Source organism: Varanus komodoensis, unplaced genomic scaffold, assembly GCF_004798865.1.
Source record: "Varanus komodoensis strain SLA01 unplaced genomic scaffold, ASM479886v1 scaffold24, whole genome shotgun sequence".
In the NCBI taxonomy this organism is placed as follows: domain Eukaryota; kingdom Metazoa; phylum Chordata; class Lepidosauria; order Squamata; family Varanidae; genus Varanus; species Varanus komodoensis.
In genome coordinates, this window is record NW_025335641.1 from 6646575 (window position 1) to 6656826 (window position 10252).

Here is a 10252-nt window from a genome sequence, read left to right on the forward strand (position 1 = left end):
CTTCAGTTGGCCAAAGTTGGCCCTCTTGAAGACCCAGCTTCTAGTGCTCAACCTGCTGCACGTCGCCAGTCCCCTGATCTCAAAGCAAAGGATGGAGTGATCACTCGCATCCAGAGCTCCCCTAATCTGTAATTCATCTATCAGCTCCTCCCTATTGGTCAAGACCAAGTCAAGGATGTTTCCCCCCCTCGTTGCCTCTCAGACCCTCTATGTGAAAAACCCTCCCTCTATAGCTTCTAGGAAGCGACGTGACCTGGCTGTCACTGCCGAGTGAGTCTCCCAAGTAATATCTGGGAGATTGAAATCTCCCATAATTACTGTGTCTCTCCCCTGAAATATCCTTAGAATCTGGTCTGTCAGGACATCATCCAGGGTCTCAAGTTGACCTGGACGGCAATAACATACCCCCACTGTCAGGTCTCTTTCCCTGTCAAAACCCCTAAGTTTCACCCAGAGTGCCTCTACCGAATCCCCATCTGTGCTACATTCTATCTCACTGCATCCTATCCCTTCCCTGATGTATAAAGCCACGTCCCCACCTCTCTTTCCCTTCCTGTCCTTTCTAAAAAGGTGATACCCTTCTATATTCACATTCCAGACTTGCCTTTCATCCCACCTAGTTTCTGTGATTCCCACCAGATCATACCCTCCTATTCCCAGGAGAGCTTCAAGCTCTTCCTGCTTATTACCCATGCTCCTAGCATTGGTGTACATGCACCTCAACTCCTTCCCATTGCTTCCTTTCCTTGGAGTTCCCAGCCTCCTCCTTCCTCCCATCCTCCCTGATACCTGGCCCCTCTCTGTAGGAGTCCTGTCAGTCCCTGCAGTATCTCTAAAACCCTGCTCCCAGATCCCTGTTCCTCCCCCCACACTTGTCCAGTGCAGACATGTTACTGGGGGGCCTGAACCCACCCCCCTGGCTCAGTTTAAAGTCTTCCGGACGAAACTCTGAGCTGGGGGGGCAGGGCGGTTCTGTGTAGGTGCCAGTGGCCCATGAAATGACAGCCCATGCCTGGGAAAGTGGCTCTTCAGGCTAGATTAAGGAATCCAGTGGACCAAAATAGTTCCACAGACTGGAGGTTCTGCACTCCTGTTCTAACCCCAATGGCTAAACAACTGAGAGTGAAATTCTGAAATAATTTTATACGTCTAGTGCTGCTAAATTTGTCTCATTTAATCCATTAATCATTTATTTTCAGAACAAAATTTCCTCCTTGCAGTTAATGAGAAAAGATACCGAGACCTGGGAATTCTGATGAGTCAGCCATCACTCAAGGTGTGCTTATATCACATCTTTGTCCTTGCACAGAAGATGCTGAAGTCATTTTGCTTTCCAGGTTCCACTGTAATTTAACACAATTTGCCCTTTGAGGCGAAATTTTAACAGCTTTTCTTATAACTTCAAGAAAGAGCATTGCAAAAGACCGGAGAGTGTGATAATAATTTTATATTATACAAATTTAATATAAATAATGTATAATATATAATATAAAAATAATATAAATAAATAAGGAGCTGCGGCGACTCTGCTACAAAGAAATCTTCCAATGCCTGGGACATTTTAGCTTAAAAAAGGGTGAGTATAAGGGAATGTAACAGATGTATTGAATTATGTTTGGCATGAAGAAAGTAAATCAGAACTTTTTTGTTTCTCGTAACACTAGAATCTGGAGTCATCTGATGGTGGGGAATTCAGGATGGAACTAGTGCACAGTTAAACCACAGAATTCAAAATGCTGCCTTCCATGACCTGCTTCCCCAGACTCCCTTTGCACACACTGTTCTGGAACTAGCAGTCCTTGAGGGAAGATCACAGGAAAAAGAACATTTCACTCTATGTTCTGGAGAAGGTCCTGAGCCAGCCAGTCACCATTCAGAGTGCTGCTTGTTCTGCTCTAATTTGGCTTCTGACTGGCTCCAGCAAATGGTGCAAAGTCTGCCCAACCCACAGGGAAAGAAATTTCTATGAATATTCTCCTTAAGGATGATCTGCATTTTCCTTCCCACAGTCATGCGGTTACAGCCTGTGCTGGGTAGTTCTGAACCTCCAGGCCCCCAGTGATAATATATCTCATGCAGGTACACAGGAGAGGAGGAGTGGCCCTGCTGTGGTGCCCCGTGAAGGATTTGTTTATTTAAGGGAGAAAGGGAAGGGATGATGTGAACTTTAATACTGGAAAGAGAACGTGAACCCTTTCCCTCTATTTTTCAACAGCTAAATGAGTGCTTTCAAATGTTCTGTTGGTTCAAAGTTCAGAGAAATGTTCTATATATCTACCATGTGATTGTTGCACTGACACTTTTTTGGCCTTTGCTTAGCAAATACTAAGACACAAACATGTATACTTGCACTGACACACATACTCTCCTGGATTTGGCCGTTGCAAGTGCAGTGTGAGAACAGGGGATGAAGTTCTCAAGGCATTCTGGCCAGATTCCCATCCATTAAAAAGCAGCCCTTTCATGCATGTGTAGATCAGATATCCACTGTTGCTGGCATCCGAAGAGTAGGCAACAAACCAAGCTGGAAATCTAAAAAGCATGATTGTTAGGTGTTTGTATGCCAGCTCCTGTTCTGTTGCCATACAGAGACTTTTATTCTCTGGCAGCTGAAGATAATTCAGTCATTATCTTGTAGGAAGGGATGGAAGTCATGCGGCACCTTTTGGGTGGCATCTGTGACTTCCTTGCACAATAAGCTGTAGCAAGTATATTGTTACCTGGGACTTTGTTTGCCAGATTTGTTTGCTCGATGCAGGTCAAATGATAAATAGAACTTTTGGTTTCTGCTCTGAGAACTTGTGGAGATATGCAAATTTTTATCTCTCTTTTTCCCCCTGAAACATTAGCATTTCATGTTTTTGAGCAGGGCTGCAACCCAGCTCAGTAAAAGCAATTCATTAATCATATGAGTTTTAGATGACAATGCTATATGGGGTATACATAGCAATCTGGAAGTACATCCATTGAACTAAATGGGCCTTACATCTAATTATAAATGCATGGAAACTGAGATAGGCCAAAAGCCAGGCCTCTTGCGTCAGTTAACCAAGTTGTGACAGCAAAGGAAAAGTTCTTGAAGAAAATTGAGTGTTACTTCCGTGAGCACACAAATAATAAGAAAATGAAATGCCCTTATTGCTTATATGGAGAAAATTTTAGTGGTCTGGATAGAAGACCAAACCAGCCACAATATTCCCTTGAGCTAAAGCCTAATCCAGAGCAAGGCACTCTCTTCAATTCTATGAAGGCTTTCTGGAAAGGATTTACCATTTTAGAAGTTATTAAGAACAATTGGGAAGTAGTCAAAATATTAACATTAACAGGAGCTTGGAAGAAGTTGATTCCAACCTTCATGGGTCACTTTGAAAGATTCAAGACTTCAGTGGAGGCAGTAACCACAATCTGTGGTGGAAATAGCAAGAGAACTTGAATTAGAAGTACAGCCTGATGATGTTACTGAATTGCTGCAATCTCATGATAAAACTTGAATGAATGAGGAGTTGCTTCATATTGATGAGCAATGAAACTGGTTTCTTGAGATGGAATCTACTCATGGTGAAGATGCTGTAAAGATAGCTGAAATGACAACAAACGATTTAGAATATTACTTAAACTGAATTGACAAAGCAGCGGCAGGGTTTGAAGGGATTGGCTCCAATTTTACTCCTGGAGAAAGAAGCTCCACTGTGAGTAAAGTGCTATCAAACATTGCATGCTGCAGAGGAATCTTTCCTGAAGGGAAGAGTCAGTTGATGTGGCAAACTTCATTGTGGTCTTATCTGAAGAAATTGCCACTTCAGCAACCACCACCCGGATCAGTCAGCAGCTGAACTGAACCAGTACTATCTCTGAGGTATGCCTGTATAAACATTTGTTGCTTGATGAATCAGAGACCCGTTTTAAGTTGTTTAGATTTTTAACTGAATAATTTAAACCAGCCTTCCCCAACCTTGTGCTTCCAAACATGTTTGGACTGCAATATCCAGTATTCTCAGTCAATAGTCCTTCTGGATGGGAATTCTGAGAGCTGCAATCTAAGTGCCACTGAAGGCTACTAATTAAGTGGTTTCATCTTGTAGCCTTAATTTTGAGATCTAGGAATTCCATATTGTACAATGACACTACTAAAACAGAAGTTCTACCTGTTAAAATTAACATTCATTTCAATGTATTGTATGTTAAATTGTTGTACCCAGCAAATTAGTAGCCTGCAAACCAGATTCTTGGGTCTAAAAAGTGATCCACATGATATATGCATAAATGCATAAGTTATTATTTAGGATATACATAAATACGTAACTTTTCTATAGATTAGCAGAGGCAACTCTGAGCCTTCCAAGTTTACATGTCCTGCTTGGCGGAAGCCACAAGGGAGCAACAAAGGCAATCTTTACTTCTCTGTCCTCCATCTTGGGTGTTTTTCATGAGATGTTCTTTTCAGCACATTTAGTCGGGGCATTTCTGAGAGAAAAAGAAGGAAGCTGGAGGAGATTCAGAGTAACGTGTCCCTCCTCTCCCTGACAAACCAGGACACCCACTTTCCTCCTCCCCTGAGGTCACTTTGTCAACCTTGGAGGGAAGTTGGTACAGTTCTTTCCACACTGGCTGTGAGGATGCAAAGGGCAGATCTCCAACTCTCCCTACTGAGACTGAAGTGCTGTCTTGGACCTCAGTTTAATTTACAGAGCCATCCTATGATTCCTGGGATGCTCACCAAGAGACCATAGGATTTTTTTCTCTGCCACTGGTAGGTGTTTCAGTTATCATATACCTTGTTGGTTTCTAATGGTTTATTGTTGATTATGAGGCCTCCTTTGATATGTTATTTCCACCCTTGTTTTTAAAATAAGAAAGAGGCAGGATATACACCAAACAAACAAACAAACAAACAGTGTTATTATATTTACTCTTATTTTTAATTTCAACTAGAGGGGTTATAATTCAGCCAAGAGTGAGCTGCTAACTCATTCAGGAGAATACAAAGTATGAAATGGAATGGAGGAAGGGAGGTATTTAGGAGTCTGGCAAAAACTGCAGCTGAATATTCTTAGAGACAACCGATTCCCTGAGAATAACACAAGATAGAATGGGCACAGTATGCAATTCCAATATCCTCAGTTTCCTCCATCATGTTCAGATCAATTGTTTCCGTGCTGTAGTGGTCAGAGCAAACAAATACTGTTCATGTCAAGCCCAAGAAATCAATAGAACAGAAAGCCTCAGTCGTTACCGGAATGGGTGCAGCTGCCCTCCAATGCAACGTTATCTGGGCGTACGCCTTCATGAACACAATGACCTGGTTCATGCAACATGACAATGCATGCCAAGATAGCTGCTCAGAGTTTGTGCTGCATGAACTCGGTCCACTTTCTGTAGGAAAACAAAAACAGCACTAAACAGCACTGCTTATTTTTCATAAACAAGTCTTTCTGGAAACCTATAGGTTGTGTTAGGGTTGTTGATATCCATGGTGGCTTCTGCTATTGTCCAAACCCAGCAGGATAATTTTATCGTGGGGGGTTGAGAATAGGTAGAGAGCTATCCAACCATAGTGGCAAGAAAGCCAGCATTTCTTGCATTTCACAGTCGTGCCAGCAACTGCCACCCAAGTGATGTTGAAAGAGCACTTTGGAAGGACTGTCACTTGTTCCATGGCTTTTTGGTCCCTTGGCACCACAAAAATGCAAACCTCGGGTCATAATTTCTTGTATTATGTTTGATGGTATTTTGTTAATCCAAGTGTGAGTACTGACAAGGTTGCCTATCACTTAAATTTGCACACAGTTGCAAAGTCTAAATGCTATTCTTACAGTGTCAGGCTTTCAGCAGCCATTTTATGGCAAAGCTTTTGCTCATTTTGTCCTCACACTAGCCATTAAATTGGCATATATTTCTGTGTTTCTTTTAGAACTGTCAGGGAAACACTGCAGTAAATGGTTGAAAAAGCAGCTGAAAACAGGAATATCTACCCTTTCTGGAGTAGCTGGAGACTTGAGGAAATGTTGAAAGGGTATGTGGGGGGGGGGGTATTAAGAACTGAGAGGTTTCACTAAAAAATTAATTGGTAAAGGGGACAGCTGTTCCCCCCCCCCCCGCACACCTTTCAATGCACTTTTTGGGGTGTCTTTTCACTTTTACCAGTGTTTTTCAAGTGACCACTTGGCAACTGCTCCCTGCCAACTGTTCCCAAATTATACTGTTCGCAGTCTCATTCGTCATACTATTAACTACTACACTTCCTTTGACAGTGAAACAGACAAGGACATTGACCAGACAAGACTACACATATTGGATTGCCATAAATGTGCACTTGTGAAAGTCTGAAAAATAAGAATAAAAATAATGAACCTAGTTGAGCAATTTTCAGGGGCTGAAAAAAATATTTAAAAACCCCAAATGTACTTTTTTGAGACTCTGGGGAAAAGGAGTGGCAAACAAAAAGAGGTAGCAATCTGAGCAGGGAGAGAAAAACAGGATAGGTTGAGAGGTGAACGATACTGGATTATATGCCAGATACAGAGGAGGAGAACAATCCACAGTAAGCCTGATTTGCATACTGTGGGTTGTTCAGCAAATAACCAGCCCACTTTGGTGTATTTGCAGGGGGCTTAGGGGGCTATGTGAATGGATTCAATGAGATTTCTCTACCAGTAAATGTGAGCATGACTGCATTACCCAGCTCAATCTTGTTCAGGATGAAAAGCAAAATTCTGAAGAATCTTGGCCAAGTCATTTGAGGTTTGGATCCTTTCCACTGCTGGCTAATACAGTCCAGTGCTTGTTCTATCCTGTATTGTCTCTTTTTCTACTCCTCCCTTGCCTTTCCCTTCCTAAAGTCCTGTGAGGAGGAAAAAAAGGAGGCTTTGTTTTAAACAGACTCAAACCAGTAGAAACCCGCTGACAGTTCCTCAGGCTAAAACAATACGATTTTGCTGACCTGTATGTCAGATGGTACACCTGCTACACCCACTGTCTGGCTCTGGATCTAATTTCTTGTTGCCTTTCCTTCTAACTTTCTGCTTATCTCAGATAACAGTGCTAATATCAACCCCACATGCATTCCTGCTTCTTAGGACTCTGTTGCTGTGGAAATCAAACTGCCTTTTGTCCAGAACTATGCAGCCTATATATGTCTGTGTGTTTGTTTTTCTCTCGCTCAGTATTTTATTATTTGCAAATTAGTCACCACCATATTACTAATGAGGTGCATATCTCCTTATGGCAGCCTTATCTGTAGTGGCATAAGTGAAACAGACACATTACTGAGCTGACTCTAACCATAACCTTTGTAATCTATATTTCAAAATGTAAATCATAATGAATAAAAGAAAACATTTATATAGAATTTTCATGCCTATGGTCTATTTTTAATTCTTACAACAACCCTTGTAAGAATTAAAAATAGTAAGTCCTCATTATTATTATTATAAATAGTAAGTCCTCATTATTATGCTCCATATTGCAGATAGGTGAGACTGACACTGAGCTTTTCTACATGAAGCATTTGTTGTATGTTCTCATTCTTTATCTACAGTTATGGTTTCTTTAGATCAGTGGTTTTCAACCTTTCCACAGCTGGGGACCAGCAAAAACAGAAAAACCACCTCTGGGACTGCCGAGTCTGAAACAAGAAGCACCATATACATAATACAGTATTCTATATGTTAGTTTCCAAACACAAAATACCAGAATTGGCAGTGTGGCTCCCAGCTAGCTCCCACCAAGCCATCTCTCCCCTGCCTGCCCCCCTTGTGGCACTGGTGCACCCCTCCCCCACAAACACGATGCCAACCAAGGAAGAGGCGGTGGAGCACAACCTGCCCCCACGGCGGTCCACAGCAAGTGGGATGCAGCTTCCCACGGATCTGCAGGAAATCTCCTGAAGACTGGCACCAGTCCACGGACCGCTGGTTAAAAATCACTGCTTTACATGATGATGTGTTTCTCCAGTTCCACCTCTGTTTGTAAACAGCCCTTTCCACTGGTTTTCTAGAGCAGGAAAAATGACATATTTCTGATAGTGAAACTGCGATTTGCTTTTGTGTATGTGTGCTGTTCTAGTATACTATAATGCTATCTAGAATTTTGTAGCTGGAATCTCAGGCGGAAGTGGTGGCAAGGAGCGCTTTTCCACAGCTTTGGTTGTTCTACCAACTGCGCCCTTACCTGGATGCGCATTGTCTTGCAACAGTGACCCACGCTATGGCAACTTCCCAGCAGGATTATTGTAACACACTCTATGCGGGGCTGCCCTTAAAGATGGTCCGGATACTTCAGTTGGTTCAGAACAGAGCTGCCAGGATATTAACGGGGACCGGCAGGTATTCACATATAACGCTGGCCCTCTATCGCTTACACTGGCTACCAACTGAAGTCTGGGCCCAATTTAAGGTGCTGGTGATGACCTATAAAGCCCTAAACAGCTTGGGTCAGGGATACCTGAAGGAGTGCCTTCTTCCCTATGTGCCCTCCCACCTCTTGAGATCTGAGGCATAGGTCCTTCTTTGGGAGCCCTCCTTGAAAGAGGAGGGTGGCTACCTGGAGGAGGGCTTTCTCTGTGGTGGTGCCCCAACTGTGGAACCTGCTCCCCAGAGAGGTTTGGCTGGTACCAATACTTTTTTCTTCTCAGTACTAGGTGAAAACCTTTTTATTTTTCCACTATTTTAATTGTTAATTGTCTTAATTTCTGGTTTTTATATTTATTATTGGATGCTGTGCTACTTTTATCGCTTCATCTTATTTTATTGGTGTTTTTGTAAACCGTCCCAAGACATCAGTGATAGGGCGGTATATAAAAGTTTTAAATAAATCAATAAATAAATGGCTGAAAAATGGGAACAGAAATGTTCTTTTTTTAACACATGGACATATATCTCAACTCTTGATGCTTCTTTTAAACACACACACACACACACACACACACACACACAGGGAATTGAGGACAAAGATTAACAGACAAGCTGAGGGGATAGCAATTTTATTTATTTATATATTACATTTAAATACCATCCCAATAGCCCAAAAGGCTCTCTGGCTCAAGGCCTGATTAGGAGCAATTAAAGTAAGCAGCTAAAGGGGTGAGTAAGAATTGAAGAATATGGATACTTATCTCTACAAGTACAGGCTATGGCCAGTGACACAGCTGACAGGTCATCAGTTGCTCATGTGGTGATTTGATTATTTATTCCCAAGTCTAAAAGCAACTAGGCAGTGCAACTGCAGTGCAATTCAGTGGCCACTCAACAGTATTGAGATGGCGTAAGATTGTTCTGAGACCTAGCTATGAGTTCAGGCAATAACTCCAATGTCAGAACTGGGTGTTTGCAATAAGATCCCACCTCCACAGTTGGTACAGAAAAGCGGGGCAGGTTGTGTCTCTGAGGCACAGGTACAGTCAGTGTCCGCATCTCTTTACTAATGGCGAGAATGAATGCCAGGACCCGCAGGGAAAATTTAATCGCCTTGACTCCCAGCGTTCTTATTGGTGTGATCATCCAGGCCCCCTGCAGTTACTTACAATAGCATGCTACCAGGTAGTGGTCTCCATCACCAACTACAAGCTTTTAGAACATGCACAGAGTGTTTTATAGAGTCACATGGGCCCAGTAGCAGGGCAGTTGATGATGAAATAAGGTGAACACAGTCAGAAGAAGGTGAGAGGTCTGCAGAGGGGGCTCAATACAATGGTATTTAATTACAGGATATTAACACAATGATCCCTGAGGCACATGGATTATTGTGGGTCTTGGCATGCAAATGAGGGTGATCTTGATGCTGTTAACCTGGCACCCTTATCAACTCTTACTGATCAGCAAAAACAATAGCCCTAGCAGCTTCTTGAGGAAGCTATCAGGTCCCACTTCTTAAAGTAACAGCAAATGCTAAACAGTAGCTTGCCTTGGAATTCAGGTGCTTTCTGAGAAATGGGTGCAGGCATTTTTATAATACAAAGACACATATAACCAATCCTTTTCTGCCAGGATTTATCTGATTTTTTTCAACAGGGTACATTCCCAAAGATTGGTAAGGAAGGAAACAGGTGCCAGCGAGATATAAAGTATCCTAGTGACAGCTTAGCTTCCATCCCTCAGTCAGTCATTTAACTGAGATGCAGGGCAGGAGGAACACAAAGGCAACATTTGCTACCAAGCTGGTCCTGCCCTTCACAGGATGTCTATCATCCTCTGAGTTTGGTGGGTATTGTACCCTAAGAGACATAAAGCCAACTCAAAATCCTCACACAGGACAC